This window comes from Parasteatoda tepidariorum, chromosome X1 (genome assembly GCF_043381705.1).
Source record: "Parasteatoda tepidariorum isolate YZ-2023 chromosome X1, CAS_Ptep_4.0, whole genome shotgun sequence".
NCBI lineage: Eukaryota > Metazoa > Arthropoda > Arachnida > Araneae > Theridiidae > Parasteatoda > Parasteatoda tepidariorum.
Genome location: NC_092214.1, coordinates 4,106,916 through 4,129,730, shown reverse-complemented (window position 1 = coordinate 4,129,730; position 22,815 = coordinate 4,106,916). Strand labels below are relative to the sequence as shown.

Below are 22,815 nucleotides of genomic sequence, written 5' to 3'. Positions count from 1 at the left end.
GTGTCAATGCAGTGAGGACAACTTCTGTTGCTTCGATGGCCATCGGGAGATATTTTCATTCCCTTCAAGTGTTTAGTCCTGAATCTAGCTATGATTCTGGAAATGGCTCGATCACAGTTTAGGGCAGGAATGGAGTGCTACTGAGGGTAAGTCTGCGGCTGGCTATCGCATCAGTTAGGGTCAGGCTGTTGGAAAGTTGGGAGTTATCTCGGGCCTCCTTGGCCAGGATGTCAGCTTTCTCATTACCATCGATATCGACGTGCGCTGGTATCCATTGAGGGATACAAGTTCTTTGGGCAGTGGTTATTTCGTTTAAGAGCAGGAGGATATCTTGGGTGAGTTAAGTCTCCTCTTAAAATGGCCTGGAGGGCAGAGCGAGAGTCCGAGAACAACAAAAATCCATTAGAATTTTGGATTGCCTTGGAGTAGTAGAGGTTCAAAGCCTCCTTTATAGCTACCAGCTCGCAGGTGTAGTTTGAAGCACTTTTACCGACAGAAATTTTGAATAATTCAGATTTGCCATTAGCATAGGTCAAAAAGATGCTAGCACCACCTCGGTCAAGACTAGAGTCTGAAGAGCCATCTGTTAAAGCGATGGCCATATTTTGAGTCGAATTTGAAAGCTCACGACCTTTTGAAAGCGTGCAGACCTTTCTCCTTAATCACTGCAGATGGTTCTTTTTTCGTGCAGGGCTGTAGAAGGTTTAAATTTATTGTTACCTTAGGTGAGGGACTGATGGGGAAAGAGATGTTATAGTAAATATTTCAAATTAATATAAGAAAACAGACCATAATAAGCATTTAATTGTTAATTTCATTCGCTACTCAACTGAGTGATTTAAACAAACAATGAGTTATAATACTGAAATGAAGTAAGTAAAATAAAATTCATACAAAATTTAAATATACCTTAATATGATAAGAAAAGTAAAAGGATTTGAGAAAAAATTAAACATAATTAAATTGCCGGAACTTTGTTTGCACACTGCGTTAAGGCTATTTTTCGAAGGCTTCGTTGTAATTTGAAGTGATGAAATGATGCTACTTTGTGAATAGTATGCTATTTTTATTACTATTGTGAGTTTGCAACTGTTAATCCTATCTAAAGCTAGCACTGTTAACGCTTATTTTGAGAAAGGCGCAAAACGTCAATATGGAGCAAAGCCACAGTTTTGTAAAAATGAAAAGCGTTTGTGGTCTAATTTTTTAATAACTATAAACTTACTCCAATGGAGCATTACCTGGGCTCATAAAAATTTGCGAAAATTGAGAATACAGCAGTGATTTTGATAATTTTCATCTAGGTGGAAAAATGTCGTCAAATTGGCAATTTTTAAAAAAAGTTTCATAACTTTTAAAATGTTTAAGTTATTTGTTTGTTCTGAAGCCCAAATGATTCTTCACGGCAAGATTTTAAAATCATCGCATTGCTTCAAGTCTAAGGCACTTAAACTATGTCTCTTTTATTTTCCTTAACGATAGAGCTTCGAAAAATAACGTTAAATTAAAATTTAATTAACAGTTTTTTTCATGATTTACGAGTTTACATATACTCACAAGAATGGACACTTTAATAAAAATTCAAATCGGAAAGCTAACTTAATATACTAAATAAAGCAATAGCATCTAAATAATAAATAATTTACAGTTATACCTAATTATCTTTAAGACATCCATGACTTAAATCCACTGGGCACATTCTGAGCTCATTGTAAGTTTCTTTTCATTCCATTTACTCCACAATGATAGTGCATTTACTTGTGCTCGCTGTTTCAGAGCACATACCATTCTTCTCAAAACACCGAATAAAGCTTGTCCCATGAAGCACATGATGAAGATTAGATGATATATGAAAACTACAAAATATTTGAAGCATGTAAACATAAGAGTAAAATAAACATATTATTGAAATGAAATAATCTAACAGATTTTAAGCATATTATCAATCTCATTGACGAAAAAAAGCAAGCGGATTTTGTGGCAGCATTAAGAGAATTACGACCAGAATGCTTTGAAAATTTCATTAATAACTTACAATTTCAGTTCATTATATAGTTATATTTAATCAATTATAAACAAACTTAAAATAAATACCACCATTTTCGGTTAGTTATGCCGCTTTTCAATTTGACACATCTGCTAATTTAAGAGAATTTGCTTTAGAAATTAACTAATTCGTGTATGAGAGCTTTTTTGCATCATGTGTGATTGGGACTAAATATGATAATAAAATATGCGGGTTTATATTACTCTAGAATACGGGGTTTATAAATTTATTAATCAGAATATTTGCGAGTACATTTCTAACAATTTTAAAACGTAAAAATTAAAAATACGACGGATTAATGAAGTTGATATTTAATTTCAGGATCATTGTTTTAGTTTGAATACATTGAATATTAATCTCCGCCTAGAATCTCAATATAGAATCCCAGCGATTTCTGCTCGATTCAAATTCTACACCCGGCTCACACCGACCACCGTGCTGACGTAAAATATCCTCAGTGGTAGACGGATCATGGGTTAGAGTCCCCTTGCCGCCAGGCTAACCATACTAGGTCTTCGTAATTTTCTTCTCCATGTAACGCAAATGTGGGTCAGTTCCATCGAAAAGTATTCCACGAAGGCAAATTTCTCCCAATACTTGATCCAGGAGTTTCCTAGTCTTTTGGATTAGATGCAAAATTACAAGGCTACGGAGTTTAACATTGGTAGTCGAAACCCAAAATCGGGTCGTCTGTTAAACGACTGTTGTAAAGTAAAATAGTTACATAAGATTAACATAAATTTAAAATATTTCAGAGAAATAAAAGTGCAAGTTCAAAGACATACGAGCAACATGCCGATAATGGGAAAGCGCCTCTAGCACCGTAAGATGACATTTCTGGCCATGGTTTCCTAGGTAATTCTTATTCTTTATGATGTGTCCTACTTTCCCTAGAAGTTTGTCTCAAAATTTACAGGACACCGTGCATATTTTAAGGCATCCTACTTGTTTCGACACACTTCTTCTTTAAAAAAAGGTTTAATAAAAATGTTAATTTTATTTTTCGAAAGCAGGATTTCGGAAATTATAAATTTAAAGTAAAGATTAAAAATTTACAGAACATTTTTCAAAATAAAGGTAAATTTTTGCTCTAAAACAAAGAATTTTGCATGTCATACTAACAGCTCTAGAACTAATTCATAAATTTCAAAATATTTTTTTTTCTATATCAATGATGTGATTACCTGTGCTTTGAGCTGAAATCTTAAAAAAAATTCTAAAAGACAATGAAATCAATTAAATAAATGAAATATTGTTTAATATTGAATTTTTAAGGGAAATTCTAAATATTCTTTCTTAAAGCTTAATGAAAATAAAAATTTCCCACTTAGACCTTAGTTCTTCCTTCAAAAACTGACTAACATTATTAAAACACCTACATACAAAATTTAAAATTTTTCTGATTAATGCACTTAAAATGCAAAAAAAAAATCTAAGAGCAAAAAATAAATGAATAAATAAATAAAAAATAACAAATCAAAATTCAATTCCTATAAATGAATTTTATTTGTTTTAAATATATAATTTATTAAAATAAAAATACTCTTAGTTAAAATACTCTTAGCATAACAAAAAACATTACAAATTCGTTTTCCAGAGTATACTTCCGGTTTTGATTTTGATTTCGTCTGTGTGCATGCGAAAAAACTATCATATTTTCATTTCTAAATATTGGAAATCAAACTTTTCAAGGGTTTTGGAAAGTCATTGAATTTTAGTTCAAATATAAATAATAAAAAAAAGTCAAAATTTTCTTCGAAATTGCGGATTTTCACCCAATCAGATACCTTAATGCGTATTCATTTCTAATTCCTTTATAAGGTGTCAAGGTTCATGAACCTCTGCACCCCTCAAATAACCACAATCTTGCTGAAGCAGTGGAAGTCTTCTTTGCCTACTGGTAGGCAATGCCACCTATGTTAAGAAACTATGATTTAAATGTGTTAAAATCTTACAACCACTCAAGATAACGAAATTATAAAGTTCAGAGAAATTGTTTTAGACATTAAAATAAAAATCTAGAATTTATAAAAGAAGTTTTCTTTTACACGAAGTTGCATTACTATTAGACGCATTGGACTTATGTCAGTAGAAAATAAACGAAGCATTACAATCGAAAAGAGATAAAACTAGTTCACTCCTGGTTAGTATCATCTATATAACTGTCTATCAGATTAATGGGTATATGTTTAAATAGTTATTTTTTTTCCTCCAATAAAATAACAATTCTAGATGAGACAAAAAGTTCATTATTTTATTTTATGTTTTTTTAAGGATGGATCTTTTTATGCTTGGTGAAGCGAGATTCCTTAATAAATTTTGATAAGAGAACTACTAACTCAATGAACGTCAGCCTTAAAGAAAAAAAAACTTTTTCACAATATCTTCTCGTATTTTATTCAGTTGAATAACACCCTCCAAAATGAACAAAAAAGAAGTTTCGTAGCGTGAACGTATCTTGGCATTAAAAAGTTTTTGGTGAAATATATCATTGGCGCTTTGTTAAATTTGATTTTTTTTCAATGTTACTCACTAATAATAACTGCTAACAATATTTAATCAATTGGGAAAAAATGTTTCTCTTTCTACAAATTCGATGAAAATAAAATTCTTAAATGAACTTACAGGCATTTTGAAGCTTTCCTTTTTTAGACTTCAACCATTGTTTAGATATTTTAAATATAAATGGCATAGTTGAGTCAAAAAACTTTATTTTTTTTCAGGCATATACAGGACAGAACAGAATACAGTCATTTTATTCATATAATACTACACGTATTATATCAAAATGTTTTTCGAAATACAGAATCGTTCTCAGAATAAGAAATTACCTTTACACGTCTTTTAAAGAAAAATAGAATAAAATTAAATAATTTGAATTGAACTACCCAATAAAAAGCATGACGGTTTGTGATGGACAATTATGATTGTAGCCAGTAAATTATATTGGATCATGATGGATTTTTTGTTGGCCCATTATAAAAATCCATCATATTGTGTTGAGTATCCTATGCTGGTCCATAATAAAAATCCATCATACAATCTTGTGTATGCTATGTTGGTCCATCATAAAAATCGATCCTACTATGTTGAGTATGCTAAGTTGGCCCAACATGAAAAGGTGTCAATTCCCAACTTGGGATGTTAGGCAGATTCGATGGTCCCAGCAAAAAGCATGATAGAAAATTAAAATGGTGACAAGTAAATTATATTGGATCATGACGGATTTTTTTGTTGGCCCATTGTATAAAAATCCATCATACTATGTCTGGTATCCTATGTTGGTCCATAATAAAAATCCATCATATTATGTTAGACATGCTATGTTGTTCCAACATGAAAAGGTGATGATCCCATCAAGCTGTATGTTGGTTCTTGATGGAAATTCAAGATGGTAAGCAACGCATTAATGTTGGTGCACCAATGAAAAACCATCAGGATTTTTTGTCTAGGGTAGAATAAGCTATGCAAACAAGAGAATACTATAAATAAATGAAAAAAGCAAACCTAAATACACAAACTAAATAGCAAACCTAGATACACAAACAAAATATGCAATAATAAAAAACAGCTAAGAATGCAGCAGCAGTGTCGTCAGGGGGAATTTTTTTTTCTGACTGTCCAAAAGTTCTTCAACCATCCTTGAGCAGTTTCTACATATTATCAAAGTACCAACCCGAAACTTCGAGAGCAAAATAGTAATAATAATAGTAATTTTAGCAGCTATACTGAACAAGATAATTAAAGAAGAGAGTAAAGAACATGCATCTTAATTTAGTACTAAAGCAAAGATACGTTAGAACAGGCAGTATTTAAAACATCATAAAGTGGAAATAAAATTTTACAAAAATATTACTTAACATGTCTTATACAAATTGTTTATGAGTAATAGAGATAATTTTAGTGGACAAAAATGTTAACGTTTACTGGAAAACATTTTGGAATATCTTAAAAATTCTAATTTATAACGTTAATTACAGTTATATAAAAGAGGAAGCTATAGCTTTACTGATTACTGCCATTTATTAAGTTTTATTGCTTTACTTTAATTCTGTTTTAGTTCCAACATGAAACTTATGGGTAATAACTATTCTTACGAAATTATTATTTAGTTTTCAATTAAAAAATTTTAATACTTTATAATTAAAATGTGTAACAGTTTTGAAATCAGATATTTTAAAAAAAATTTATTTTATGTGCTTTAAATTATCTTTAGATAAACATGTTTTTAAATTGCAAGTAAAGGATTTAGGTACGGGCAATTACGAGTTAAATACTTGAGACAAAATCATTTTAACTTGGTACATAAAAAACATGAAGACATGACGAATGAGTCGGAAATATAAGTAAAGGCATCCGGTGCGCCTGACCTCATTGTCACCATGCTTCTTGCTTTCTTTATTTTTTGATTTGTATAAAACTTTTGAATGAAAAAAAATGTAACTATTATCTAATAACAAAGATTCAAATGTTCTTTACTGTGAAAATTTTTGCTTTTTTAACTAATTTTATTATATTCTAAACTTACAAGTAAGCTCAAATTTATTTGTGCGCGTAAAAACAATTATTACCGAGTGTTATTTAATGATTTCTACTCAGAATTCATTTTGTCTGAATTCTTTTTAAAAATATGGTTTTGCTTCTTTCGTTACGCTACAATAAATATATAACTTAAAGCATTCCCAATACAGCCGGCAGTGGGCCAAGGGTGTCTTGGGGGTTAAGGATCCACAATTTTGAACCAAACAGCATAATTGTTGAAAAGTGGTCAGAACTCAGCACACGCCGTCTTCACTTCCCAGGCAAGTTGGAATCCCATCGATATGTAGGTGGGCGGGCTTAAAGATGCTACTAGGGATCGAGACCCAGTTTCTCCCGGTGATAGCTAACCACTGAGCCATCGCGGCTCCAATAAATATTTAACAAGAGATAATTACACTAAGCTTTTAATAAGGCTGTATTCAATAAGTCTATATTACTCTAGGCTTATTACAAGCTATCTCTAATTAATCATTATAATTTCGCAATAAATGATATATTTTGTTATTTCTGCCTAAAACTGCGTGAGCTTACTGGTGTTAGCCTAAAAATTGTTGGGTTGATTAGAAAATACTGGAGATTTCTCCAAATAACCTGGTGTATCATAAAATGACTTAACCGTTAGAATGGAGCAGTATTTCTTTTTATCTGCATATAATTAAGAGTCAAAATTGTCATGCAACATCTTGATAAAAGTAATTACTTGTAAATAATTTTACATTATAACGAAATGATATAATTTATAACTTTTATATATATATCTTAAAGTATCAATATCTTTTGAAAAATATGAAATTCCTCTTTTATCCTTTGCAATATTTTATTATTTCGTTTTGTTTGAATTAGTCTATTATATAATATNGGTTGAGTAATTTTCTTATTGAATTAAATTTTATATGTATATATATATATACAGAGGGAGAAAGAGACATTAAAAAATATATATAATTTTAATAAAAATAATAAATATATTTTATTTTACTCTTACTTTCGGAAACGCCAAATATCGGTTAAGAGCATATTATGACAATCATTAAATATTACATTTTTTTATCATGTATGTTAGTGATATTTTATAAGAAGGAAACAAATAAAAAAAAATTTTTTTTGTAATTTCTCAAGTCTCTAGTTAAAACGAGTTGAAAATGGTAAACACCATTGCTAAGTTCATCGACGTTCGGCACGTCTTTCTCCAAACAGTGAAACTGGTTTTGATTAAAATTATATCAACATTGTTTTGACCCTCACCCTAATATTGAAAAGCTTTCAGTTCAAACACTAGTTCCTAACATTTTTCCTTAAACAGTACATACCTCAAAAAAGAGTTAAAACGATTGGTATTAATCTGTTTGAAAATAGTTTGGTATTATTTATTTGTTTGAAATATCTTCGGTCTGTTACAAATAATTGAATGAACTTCACTTATCCAAACATTTGAAATGAGGAAATGGTTCATGGAAACAAAGGGTTAGTGAGACTGGAAATGTAAAGTTATCATTGTTTCATCATTTTATATGAATTTCAAAATCAATTCTACAATTTTTATGTTTTAATTAACGAAGTTAAATGAAGAATTCCTTATTTAGAAAGTGAAATTTACTGAAATTTACTACAACTACAAAATGCGATTGCAAAATGACAATGAAAGTTTGAATTGACAAAATGGCAATTAATGCCTCGAAAGTTTCCTTTTCGAACCACTTTTGAACCACATTTTTTACAAAAGTTTTCGTCATGCGTCGATAATTGCTTTAAACATTTAATTCGAATTTATGTTGGTTGTGGTTAAATTTATTATGAAAAAAAAAACATCACAATATAAGAGAAGCATAAAAGTAAATTTAATGGCCCCAAAGACAAACATATGGCAATACTTTTACTTTAGTTTCAAGCAACACAAGCGAAAGTTAAAATTATTTGGAATTACTTGTAACTTCGATACTCTTTTCGGAAAAAAAATTATTTGCGAAATAGTTAAATAATCGACAATTTGTTTTTTGTTTTTTACTTGTACCTTTAAGTCATTACTTTTCAAAATATATTCCTTCGGGTACACAAGATTTCATGAAGTTTTAAAAGTTATTAATAAAAATAATTTTAAGACAATTTATATTTTCAACATTTAATTTAATTGAAAATAGCATGCTTTATTATTTAAATATTAATGAAACATATACACTTTATATCAATACCAAACCTAGGAGTCATTTGAAAACAAACATAATTTTTGTAATTTCTATCTTCCGTTTTATTTTGATTTAGTAATTTAGAAAATATTTATTTAAATATAAAAGCGCATTCTAACGATTTTTCTAACCGTATTTGTAACAAAAACGCAACAAAAACCGGAAGTCATCGATGAATCAACATTGTAATTACTAAATTCTTTACTTCAATATTGAGCTATAAGTTTTTAAAATATATTTTTATTCTTAAGCTATTGTTGAATTCGTGTTATTTTAATAATAAAATAAAAAAATTGGAATTTTTTATTTTGACATAAAAGTATTTTTTTTTGTTTTATTTATTGTTGCATTATTATAAAAAGGCAGCGAAATCCGGAAGTCATCTAAGAATCAACATCGTAATTATCTAATTCTTAACTTCCATGTTGACTTATAAATTTTTAAAATACTTTTTTGTTATTAGATAATTATTAAATTAGAGGCATTCTAATGATAAAATTTTAAAAAATTGCAATTCCTTGTTATTACAAAACATTTATTTTTGTTGTTGTATTTTAAGTGAAATGCAACGAAATCTGAAAATTATACAAGAATTAGCATTGTAATTACTAAATTCATAACTTTCATCCTTGTATATAATTTTATTAAATACATTTTTATTCTTATGTTATTGTTAAAAAACAATACATTACTGAAAAGCTTCCAAGTGCATATCATTTCAAAACATTTATTTTTTCGAGAAATAAAAAAACAACTTTCCTAATTCAGATAAGAAAAATAATAAACACTATTTTCAACTTACAAATTAAAAATATTTCTTGGAATTTTCCATTTGTTGAATTCAAAACACACTTTCACTTCCAGGTTGTAGTGGAACGGTATTTCTATCTATCAACTACACTACTGTAACATCAGAATAAGACTGACTTCGGAAGTTCACTGGACAAGTTTACGAGTGTTATTGACCCCTGAAGTTAACGGTCATGGTTCCACCATCGTGATTTCTAAGGCCCGCCGGCTACTCACTTGCTCATCATATTCCTCAAAATCATCTTCTTGTTTTGCTGCGGTTGAAGAGGAATGAAAACTAAGGGGACAGAACCCCTCAACTATTTTGGTATTTGTTGATATCAAACATTCCCTCAGGCATTCCTTTGTTTGTCTTCTAGAAGTCTAGGTCGTTTTCTTATTACAAACAAGATTTGCTTTGGCTTGATTGTGCCGTTATATATTTTATTGATGGATTCGTGATTCACTTGGTTTACTTTCTTTTGAAGACTGTTTTGTTATACTTGAATTTAATTTTTTTTAACCAAAAGAATGCTTTTTCTTTAATTTTAAAAACTCAATTGAATTTAAAAACATGTAGCTTTCATCGCAAATAAAAAAAAGTAAATTTATTTATTTATTTTTCAGCATTCGTCAGATAGGCGTAACTCTTTTAGAAAACGAAACTGATATTTTTCTCATTTAAGAGTTTAATTGTGATATATGCATGAATGATTTCACACGAATTCGAAAATATAGGGGTAATTCTAGGAAAATACAAACCGTAGGGAAAAAAATTAAATTTAAAATCTTCAGCATAGCTTACTTTTTAAAAACAATATTCATTTAGTAATCCTAAATAATACTTTATAGAGAGCAAAGTAGTTAACAAACTTTATACAGTAATCCTTTATAATACTTTATCGAGAGCAAAGTAGCTTACCAACATTATATAGTTACCCTATATGATACTTTCAGAAAGCAAAGTAGTTTATAAACATTAAAAAGTAACCCTATATAATATTTTATAGAGAGCAATGTAGTTTACAAACATTAAGGACTGACACTTTTACTTAGCGTTATTTACAACAAAGCTTTTTAAAAAAACTCAGACTGAATTCTATTGCTTAATGATTTAGAGAAGACAGGAAAATGAAAACATAAAGAATCCACCTACGATTTAAAATCTATTTAAATTGATTTTTCTCTGAAACTATCTACTCTGTTCCTACTGGAAGATTTATTTTAACGAAAAGGTTTAACAATCATGCATTTAAACAAAAATAATTAACGCCAGCGTCATGTAAGTAGGTTATAAAGAAGTGAAAATCAGTGGCTAGAAAAATAACATATATAGAGTGGCATTATTGACTAAAAAATTTATCTTTATCTAATATTTTGGAATTCATTCCTCGTGCAAATACTGCAAAAATTTCTTTAGTTTACAAGTAAAAAATTAAACGGAAAGTCCAGTTTTAAAGTAAGTAATTATTGAAAACTTACTTTAAGAAGACCCGCCAATGAAATGACATTTTGAAACTCAACCTACTAATCGACATAATTTTTAGACCCAGTATATAATCATTCAAATAACTAACAATAATTGTATTAATTAAACTTTAAAAATTTTCTTGTTATTGTTAGATACTATTTTCAGAAAAAAGTATGGTCAAAACTACGAGAACATGGTACAATTTACCGTACAATTTAGCTCTATGGTAACACCGAAAAGCTTCGTAATTTTTACCGAAGTGCTTTGGTAATTTTTTTTGGTAAAATTAACAGTAAATATTATATTATAATATGTGATAAAATTTGCTAAATGCAGTATAAACTCAGACACGACATTTTATCATGATACATTAATCAGGACATGAAAACTATCGATTCGTAAAATTCGCTCTTCAGTTTTGTATTTTCTTACTAAATGTGTGGTAAAAATAATTCTAATTTCGAAAACCAGAATTTCCGGTAAACCGTTACCATATGAATGGAAAAAAATATCAAATGAATGGTTTAAATACCTCATATTGTGGTTTCATTAACCAGAATTATAGTTGTTTTTCTTTTTTTACTAGAAATGCCAATATCATACAGTACGGTAATTTCAACAAAATTCTTTTAATAAATAGTCGTATTTGGGGAGAATGAGTCTTATGTTGAAGTACTTACCTCCAAATCTGATGGAAACGCTCTTTAAATGTTTGCAATCCACACCTTTTAGAAGACTTAATATGAAAAATATCGTTCTTCAATAAATGAGGGGAAAATAATGTTTAGGCATTTCATCATATGTCCCTAAGTTTGACTTTGCTTAAAGCGCTTTTTAGAAAGAAAAGCATGTTGCGAAAGTTAAAATGCCAAACTTTTGTGGAAACAGCATCTAGGTTATGAACATTATATATTTTTAATAATTATAATTTTGATATGTATTAAACTATGTCGGACTTTATAACTATATTTATTTATCGATTCATATGTTTAAACCCATTTCACAATCTGAATTTATATCATTAAACTGAGTAGAATTCTACAAAGTTTCAAGTATTGTTTCGAAGAAAAAGATGTAAAATATTCTCTGAAATTTTAGCATATTTGATAAACTTTGGTGAATATATTTTATTAGATATTAATATAATAATTATTAGTAGGAATTTTATTAACCTAATGTTTCGCATAAAGGTTTATCTTGTTTTTCTCATTGTTTTATTATAGATATAACTTTCTCCATTAATGCATGAAGATTAAACTGAATTTTTACTATTGAATTCAATCAAAATGTGAAGCATTTTTTTGTAAAATTCTAATTCTGCAAAATATTAAGTATTGTAAATAATGAGGGCATTATCAAATATATTATTGTATATTGTGTTCAATGACCTATTAATGGACATAGTACTTCTCCTCGGATATCACGCAGTTCTCAGTAGTTTTAAATAACAGTTATAAATTTCTCCCATAGTGTTTTAAATATTTTAAAAACAACTATTGACTTTTAAAGTCATTTCAACACAAAAAGATTACTTGTAAAATGTACCAAATTATTCATGAAAATTAACAATATCTCATTACGAATTCATTTGGGGTCATTAGTTTATTTTTTTATTCTTCTTAAAAAAATAATACCCATAAAATGGAATTTGAAATAGGAATCAAATGGTAAGTCAATTTCTAAATCGATGTGTCCATTTTCTTAAATATATGTATTCATTTTCTTAAGAAACCATTTTGAGATCTCCACGCATTTTTGTAAACAAGCATTTTAAGCGGTGTCCATTTTCGTGAATATGAATTTTGAGCTTTATCAAGTTTAAAAAAACTCCCTGACAAGCTTCTAGATTTTAGAGAATATTTTTTTTAAATCTTAAAGATATCGGGTTTACATTTTTCAATAATAGCTACATATCTAGCTTGAAGAATTTATAGATATTTAAAAACAAAATATGTCATTTAGTCCAAAACACATAATTTCCGATGCATTTATAATTCGAATTTTAAAAAGTAAAATTTTTAATCTTTTTTCAGGAAAAATATTTTGCATCCAGTGATTCACTCGAAACAGGTTTCATTTTATAATATGGACATCCTATTTTCCCAAATATTATTTCTCTGGGAGCAACTTAAAAAATACTTTTTTGAGTATAAAACAAGTAATTTTCAATGCGTATATAATTCTAATATGAGACTGGACACTTAAAGAATTTTCAAAATTTCTTGCACCAAGTGATTTATTTAAAATTTATTTCATATTAAATACGGTTGTTATATTTTCTGATAATATTTACATCGGCTTGAAAGAATTTTTTGATCAAAATTTTCATGTAGGAAACATGCGATTCCTCTACCATATATTATCCAAATAGAAGAATGAACATTTTGCGAGTTGCTTTTTAACTTAGTGCACCATGTGATTTACTTAAACCTGTATTCATATTGAAATAAGGCCGTTAAAATAATTCTCCAAATTTAGTCACATTCGTGTGAAAGTATAGATAAATTTTTATTTTGTACAAAACCGAAAGTTCCATCACATGTATAATTTTTTTATGAAAATAAATAAATAGTAATTTTTAAAAAAAATTGCCTCACGCGTGATTTAATTAAAACTGTTATCATATTAAAACATGGGTGCCATATTTCCCGTAAATACTCATATTAGTCTGAATTTATATTGATAGATATGTTTAAAAATGTGTTATTTTGTACAAAACACGAAGTTCTAGGTATTTTTCTAATTCTAATATTAAGATGGAAGCTTTGCCAATTTTTAAATAATTTTTGCAAAGCGTGATTCATTTATAACTTATTTCACATTGAAATATGGACCTCGGATGGCCCAAAAATACCCATATGCGACTGAAACTATCCATAATTTTTTTTGAAATAAAGTATTATTAAATCCAAAATACTTAATTTTCAGTTCTTTCGAATATTAATATGGGCACTGTGATTTTTTTAAATAATATTTTGCCTCCTGTGATTAAATTAAAACTGATTTCATTGTAAAATATAAGCACCATATTTTCGAAAAATATCTATATCTGCCTGAAAGTAATATTTAAAAGAAAAAAATATTTAATCCAGAACACGCTAATTCCAGTGCATAAATAATTCGAATATTAGGAAAGATATTTTGCGATTTTTTATAATTTTTGTAGCATTTGATTAACTTAAAGCTAAATCCATATTAACATAAAGTATATTAGAACAAACATGAATTTATATATTGAAATTGAAATTAAACTTTCTGGCAAATTTTATCAGAATTTTTAAATACAAAAATTTAACACATGGAAAGTTTTTTTTCTTCCTGATAATAAGATGAGAGATTACACTACACATTAGGTTTCATATTTTTTAAACTGCATTAAAGTATTATAGAATCTGACAATAAATACACTAATTAAAGGTTTTAATGTTAGTACATCTATTAAGCGTGATTTATTTTTCGAGTTTGTCATAGACCGGTTAAAAATGTGACCTAGACATCTCATTAAATGACTGTCGCATTCCTAATGAATAGACTGTCATGTCAAATTCATTTAACGCTGAAAGCAAGAAATGTGTTCTCACACTAATTTTTCTATCATTATTAAAAAAGACAAATTATCAGCTGCGAAATAGAGTTGTACTACCGCGAATCTAAATAGTGATAAAATGTCATAATTTTTCTGTTTCTTGATGAAGAAATAAGAGTATCTATTTCATTATGTAAAGCTAAATTATTTTTCGTAAAAAAATACGTCATATTTACATAATTTTTTTTGCATTTTTCATCACCAGGTGTGCTTCGTGAGTTAAAAACAATAATTGTGAGTTCCCAGTTGTATTTTAGTAAAACTTTCATGCCTTTAATACGAAAGAAAAATTAAATAAATTTACTACACCATGCTTTAAACCCACTGACGGTTCTGCACGTAAAAAGTCGCATTTTAACCTACTGTCTTCTCTGCATAGCAAAACCGGTTTTCCCATGTTAACTGATAGGGGAACTGTGTGTAGGGGAGAAACATTCTCCCAATTTTGCCCATTTCCTTAACCGCCAGTGGGATGAAAATTCTCATCTATTACAAAAATTTCTTAAGCTTGAAGCCTTTTAATTGGTAATTTTATGGTTGCCTTTTTAATTAGTTAATCAAATCAAATATAAACTAGTGTTCAAAAGTAAAAATAAAAATATAAAAAAACAGAAAAAAGTAATAGTACTTTTTTATCAAATATTCAAAGCGAAGAAAAAAAAAGCAACAAAATTTTTAAAAGCAACAAAATTTAAGTAAAAGTATACACTCTGCTTTTCAGACGCATTACGAATGCATTGTTATTAACAAGTATAGAATTAATTACTGTTATGGTTTTTAAAAGTTGATTCCTTTTAAATTGAACTGGTTAGTGTTTCTTATTAAAATTACTTAAGGAGCAGTTTTCATAGAAAAATAAATTATGTAACAATACATATTTAATCATCATAAACTGAAGTACTCCTTTTTAGATGTAAATTTTATCTTTATTAAATAATATTTTAAGTATTCTGTACCATACATCAATAAATTATCTTTTTCTAACTAAAAGTTCGTTAATAAATGATTATGTGTTGGAGCTATTAAAAATGTTTGCATTATTACACAAACTTCTTTTTGATCACGACAACTTTCGTTTTTCAATGTAATAATATAATTAATAAATTATTAATATAATTAATAATTATTAGATATGTAGTTCATATTTTACTTTAACAATACACGATATTATTTTCGTATCTATATTAAGATTGGTCTTGTTAGATTTATATCTTTATTTATTTATTCATTTTTTATTCTAACATGTTGTGAAAAATTATATTATCAAATCTTTTATCATTGGCTCCTTAAAAGGTGATAACGAAAGTATCTTTAAAAGCAACAAAAACTACTCAGCAGTAGAAATTAAGAAAATATTTTTTATCTCTTAAATATTTTTCAAAATTGTAACTAAATAACGTAGTTTCACAAAATGTATGTGCATGCTTATATTATTAATTGCGAATGACAATATAAATTAAGGACACCCAAGACTGGATATTTCTTGAATGATTTTGTTTTGTGCAAATGTGATTTATGCGTAGATGTGAAAGACTTTTTGCTGACAAAAAATTTTAGCGTATATTTTAATGAAAAAATTAAAAATATGTTTAACTTGATATAAGCTATTGTTGACGTGTGACACGAAATTACTTTTTGATCTACAACTATTTTGACTGACGCTATAATTTTTTGTCTTCAAAAAATTGTTAAATCTTCGGTATTATTTTAAATAAACTGATCTGCTATCAAATTCAACTTCAATATATTTAACAGTCTGCGATTACGGAGTACTGAAAAAATAAAAATTTATAATAGGAGAAAACAAAAAAAAGGAATAAAGGCACTAGATTGTACTAACATTTTTGTTCCATTTTTTGAAGTTTTTAATATTAATTACATTAAAAAAAAATAACACATTAAACATATTAGACTCCGAAGATTGCCACCAATCAAATTAAAGTAAAAAATATTTTTGGGAAATAATCAATTGAATGTCTGTGCTTCTTAAAAAACGTATTGTAAGCTTAAATACTAAAGCCTTCTATATAACTTTGATCATTCAAGTAATTAAGAAATCATTTTAGAAGAAAAAAGATTTGATATGATTCATTTAAAATATATTAACAAGAAATTTACATGAAGAGCTATTCACAAAGCAAAATTAAATTTTTCAAACAGTCAGTGCTTACATGTATATTAATTAATCATGCATATTCTCTTTTTTACATACATATTACTGCAACCAAGTAAATGATAAGTATGCAATTCACTTTTTTTCTATTTTAGTAGTTTTGGAGCTAAAAATTATTAAAAGTAACAGTTTGGATAACTGTAAATAATTACACTCTTTCCTAACTGTAGTTGGAACAATAACTTTTAAGAGAACCGCTAAAGAAACCTTTAATTTATTTCTCCTCCATAACTGATTTAAAAGTATAGAAAAAGTAAGCTCAAGCAAATCTAGAGTAAGCCACTAAGTTGCTGAAGCAGATTAAAAATATTGACCAATTATTGGATTCCCTATTGCGTAATCCTAAGTTATCCTTTTATAATTTGCTTTAATAATAATTTTTATAATTTGCTTTGCCAGACTCATACGTCCAGTTCGTCAGAAAAAATTTTCAAAGGAAAAAGTTTAAAAAAATCGATTAAAATAAAAAATTTCATGCAAGAGTGCAAAACCACAACTCTTCTCCAACAATGAAGCAGTAGATGAAGAGGTAGGGGTGGGGAGTGAATGAAAGCTCATAGCTGATAAGGAAATTCCAGTCATTCTTATCAGCTCTGTATAGATAACACAGAATATAAAGGGGAATCCCCTCCTCCTGAAGAGGAATCCCACAACTCTTCTCCAACAATGAGAAAGTAGATGAAGAGGTAGGGGTGGGGAGTGAATGAAAGCTCATAGCTGATAAGGAAATTCCAGTCATTCTTATCCGCTCTGTATAGATAACACAGAATATAAAGGGGAATCCCCTCCTCCTGAAGAGGAATCCCACAACTCTTCTCCAACAATGAGAAAGTAGATGAAGAGGTAGGGGTGGGGAGTGAATGAAAGCTCATAGCTGATAAGGAAATTCCAGTCAATCTTATCAGCTCTGTATAGTTAACAAAGAATATAAAGGGGAATCCCCTCAGGAGGAGGAAATCTTCTACCACTTTGTTTTTCCTCCTTGTGAAGAAAGGAAACTGGTTCTTTCTTAACCTTGAAGCTGAGGAGGCGGGGCCAAGTTCTTTCATCCCCCAACAAAAAAGGATTAGTATCAGCTGGAACATTCTAGTCTAGAAGGATCTGTTTTAGCGATAAGTTGAAATTCAGCTCGCGTTTTAAGCCTATATTTTTGTTTTAATTGCTAATATTATGTTATCTAAACGATCGATTACGGGGGAAAATGACGAAAGTTTGATTTTTAATGTCTTTTATTTATTATTTAAAGAGTATATTTATGTTAAAATTGACGTCGATGGTCAACACACTCGCGTTTAATCGCGAAATCGGCCTGGCAACTTCGAAAGTTCAATAATTCTATCAATTTAAGTAAGGTATCTAAAATCCGGAAATTTCGGAAATCCGGACCCTCAAACCCCCCAGCAGTCCGGATTTTCGAGATTGCACTATAAATTTTAAATAACTTATGGAGGTGAATGAGAATTTGCCATGAAAAGTTTTTCCAGTGTTCCCTTAAGATGAAAAGAAAAATATTTTGCTAAAATTGTAATTCAGCAACTAAATTTCACAGCGGAACATTTTTCCCCGTTTTATTTTTTAATGGATCTTAGATATTTTCATATCGCTGATTTCGAATGTTCAGTCAGTTACTCTTTCCAAGTTGCAAAGTTTTTAAATGATATTTTTTGTCTATTTTTTGCAGAAATGTACAAGTTTTAAAACGTTACGCTTAGCAGAGGATCGCATAACTGTAGCGTCAAACATCTAGAGGATTTAAGGCGAATAAGGATTTAAATTGCATAAGAACCCATGCCTGGAAGTTGGTCATACGTCGCTAGTGGCGCTTCTTTATTATGAATTGTGGTGTGGTTCTGAACATGTCATGATGGAGAAGCTCCTCTAGCCGTGTACGACGACATTTCCGGGCATGTGTTTTTATGCAATGTCCTAACTTCCCTAGAATATACTAAAAATGACTTTTTAAAAATAAGTCTTAAACTTTAGGAACAAAAGTAATTTCATATTTGAAATTCTCTCGCTTGAAATAGACAAGATCAAGTATTTGTATAAATGTAACAAACAATTGTTACCCCGTGTAAAATTCTATAATTTTATAAATGCTATCTATAATCTTAACGTATGATACCTATAATCTTAAAAATGCTTGTAAGTTGTTGTAAATTTGAAACTCTTACTAGTGATTGTTAGAATAAGTTTCAGTTATCTTTAGCCTGTGGTTTGGCTTGAATTGTCAATATAAAAAAAAGCCACACTTATGAAAGAGTGAAGAGTGTTTGTGATCTAATTATTTAATGTTTGAAAAGGGACTTCATTCTCTGGGCTCATAAAAATTCACAAAATCCATGAATTTATTTTAATGATTTTTTTTAATGGAGTTGTCTCCCCAAATTGAAAGGGTATTTTTTAGAAAAAAAAGTTAATATTTCTTTAAATTATTTGTTTAAAATCCAGATAAATCTTTATGGGGAGAAATGATCATTTAAGATGGTATGTGCAATTTATAATTACAGTTTTGCTTCAAGTTTTGCTCAAGTTTTTTTTTTATAGTTTTGCTCAAGTTCTTTTTATAGTTTTGCATTTTAATTTCTCTGGCAAATGAGATTCAAAAAATACACTAGGAGTGACAAATTAAATCAATCTTTTTGTAGAACTTAGCGACAAATATTAAGTGAAAATAGTAGTCTTTGACAGTAGCTGGCAGAGAAGAGGGCAAAGGGAGCAATGGGCCAAGGCAACCGACCAAAGGCAGGCATCTAATCGGCGACTAAGAACACTAAAATTTTACACTTATAATTGTTATTTTGATTATGAAATTAATTTTTTCACCGTTAACTATGAGGCTCAATGAATGCATTTTCCGAAGAATATGTTTAATATGATTTTGAACAAAATTTGATTAAAAAAGTTTAAGGTGCTTAAATTAATATAAAATCCACTAATAAAATGTAAATATGATTAAGAAAAAACAAGTATCTTATTTTGTTGCAAATAATTTCTCTTTTTGCTATATTTTAATTCTCGCTAACATTTAAAGAAAATATGGGTTTCGTTTTTCTTAAATTATATAATTTCATGTTATTTTTTTTAGTGAAATAGGGTATTCTAATGATAGCATCCCTCATTTCTAAGGCATCATTCTGTTATGGAAATGTTTGTTCCGTGCATCCACGCATCGGTACTCCACTTATTTCAAATAATTTATAACTTAATAATTATTTCGAAATAATCACTATGTTTCTTAATAATCCATAAATAATTCATTAAATAATTTAAAAAATATAAATTAAAAAGCTGGAAAGCAAAATAATGAAAAGATATAATGTCGTCAGCACACACGATTAGATTATATCGTTAAACAAGAGAGCTTTCTAATATTGTATTAAGATAATCTAAACAAACTATCTTATATATATATACATACATACATATATATATATATATATATATATATATATATATATATATATTTTGATTTATATATATATATATATATATATATATATATATATATATATATATATATATATATATATATATATATATATATATATATATATATATATATATATATATATATATATATATATATNTATATATATATATATATATGTATGTATATATGTCGTATATATACACGAACATTATTTCTTAATGAAAGAAACTGTTGAAAATAAATAAATAAAATCAGTTTGATTGACTGAAGGCCACTTCCTGTACCTTCCTTAGAAGTACTATTCATCTTTGTTATTTGTAGGAGTGATAATGGCCATTTCCGCTTTATATCAAATATTAGAAACAGGTAACGTTTTCACTTTCACATATAATGTTTCCCACTTAAAAATAAGTGAACTTTCATAAATTACAAAAGTGGTCTTCAACTGATGCGGTTCAGCTGTCTTCAATTTTGTGATAACTTAAATGTGAACTTTTTAAAAAAAGGCATCAACAAATGTAGTAAGATGTAAGAATTAAAAAGTTTCTCTTCTGATAATTTTTGATTGTCTTCTTTACTATCGAATGCAATAATCGTATTTTTATTTAAAATGCTCGGAGCAGTGTAATATTCTCAATTTGACAAGACTTTAACGCAAATTGGGTGAAAATGTTTCACGATATAAATTTAAAGAGGTAAAATGATTATTTTAAATTAATTTCTGCTAAAAACTTCTTAAAAATAAAAAAAGAAACTAATTCTTTAATACATATTTCTTGGTGCTCTATTTAAGGGTATGAATGTTGCTGAATAGGGCTAATGGGAGCTGTATTTAGGGTAAAATTAACAATCTAGATCTGAGAACCACTAAAAAATTTTCATTTTTTAAAAAATGAATATAACTTAATCTTAAACTATTAAATCTTAAATACTAGTACAATATTGTATTATTAACCTTGAACTATTTTCCTACGAGAGTGTTTTTTACGATACATTTTAAAACACTTGGTACGAAATTAATGATGATGATTTGATGCAACAAAAATATAAATAAAATAAATTTTCGATTAGATAGCTAATAAAATATGTAAACAGATGGGTTATTTTTGCTTTTGTATTGAAAGAAATTATAAGAAATAACATGACATTTTATGAGAAAAACTATAAATTAAAGATTTTACATTTTTTAACTTAATACTTAATTTAAAAAATTCAAATTTTATTTCTATTTTTCCTTCATAATAAAACATTTGGGTGATAACACTTACTCTAGGCCAAGATACGGCTAAATAAAATCTTGGGATTTAAAATAATTTAAAAAGTAATTTTTAAACAATACTGTTGCTTTTAAGGTTTATCAAACAGAAAATGTTTTTTTTTTAAATCACAATTTCAACAATACAATGTCAAAAAAAAAATTATTGAAATTGAATAAAAATTTGTCGAAATAGTCAAATAAACAAATAATCGAATTTGAAATCCCCATATATACAAATATGAAACATACTATATCTATCTTTGAGCAAAATACGTAGTCTCAAGAGTAAATTGTGCGAAAATTTACAAGAGATGTGTCCCTAAGCTGCATGCAGGTTTCGAACCTAGGACCGCCTGGTCCGTGACATGATGCACTAACAATCCCAGGTGTACAACACAGTCCAGGGAGAGTTTGGAAGATTTATATAGTAGCCGCAATGACACATCTTGACATACTAATTTCCAATTTCAATCGGTCAAAAGGTAGTCCCACTAGCTTAGTCAGAAGATATGTAACTTTAATTTCCCTTTTTGCTTCCTTGACAAAATCTTAAAAATTTCTAAATGAATGGAATATGTAAATCTTCCTAACTCTCTTTGGTCTGGTTTGTATAAAAATCGTGATTATAACATTTTAATACGAACCGGGAAGTCCTAGGATCAAATTTTGAAAGCAGCTTAGCAATTGAAGAAGTTAAAAAAATAGCTGATGGTCGGATATATTCTAGTCACCCAGTTTTATAAAAATAGAATAAATAAAACTTGGCGACCAGAATATATCCGACCATCAGCTATCTTTTTAATTTCTTAAAAAATAACTGATGTTAAAATAGAAGGGAGAAAGGTTCGTTCACCTTTCTTCCTTCATATTACTCTTGAAACTACCCATTTTTTTCAAAAGAGAGTGTTCCATTCTCGACTGTTTTAATTTCGAATACCTCGGAATTTCAAATACTATTTTTATTTGTTTTTGACATTTTTGTACACTTTTCATCCTTATTTACAGCGTATGCACTGAAATATCTATTTGTTCAGCAATCTCTTTAAACTGTGCATTGAAATCATCAAAGAATAATAGTTTTCCCACTGATACTAGAGAACGTAAAACATTTTCTTCTTTTTCCAGCTGCATTAATAAATTTAAAAAACGTTGATTTTATCGCTCGTTTTTAATATTTTTAAATGAACGTAAGAAAATGATTTTTTCTTGTTTGGTTATTGTTTTGATATTGTTTGATATTGGTTATTGTTGTATCTGAAAATTACTTGTTTTTTGTTTCTTTAAGCATGTCAAATATATATATATATATATATATATATATATATATACAACT

At 28.2% G+C, this 22,815-nt stretch overlaps 2 protein-coding genes across 2 annotated transcripts in view; both read right to left on the bottom strand.

The window, feature by feature from the left end:
* LOC107438531 (uncharacterized) overlaps window positions 1-9,861 on the bottom strand; it is a 33,698-nt gene extending 23,837 nt beyond the window's left edge. The window contains exons 1-2 of the mRNA XM_016050840.3: window positions 9,575-9,861; window positions 1,655-1,856 (exon numbers count right to left, since the gene is read on the bottom strand). The gene's annotated coding sequence lies outside the window, so the exon portion shown is untranslated. The remainder of the gene's footprint in view (window positions 1-1,654; window positions 1,857-9,574) is intronic.
* Window positions 1-22,815, bottom strand: part of LOC107450407 (uncharacterized) — a 477,566-nt gene that overhangs the window by 252,401 nt on the left and 202,350 nt on the right. The gene's annotated exons all lie outside the window — the stretch shown is intronic.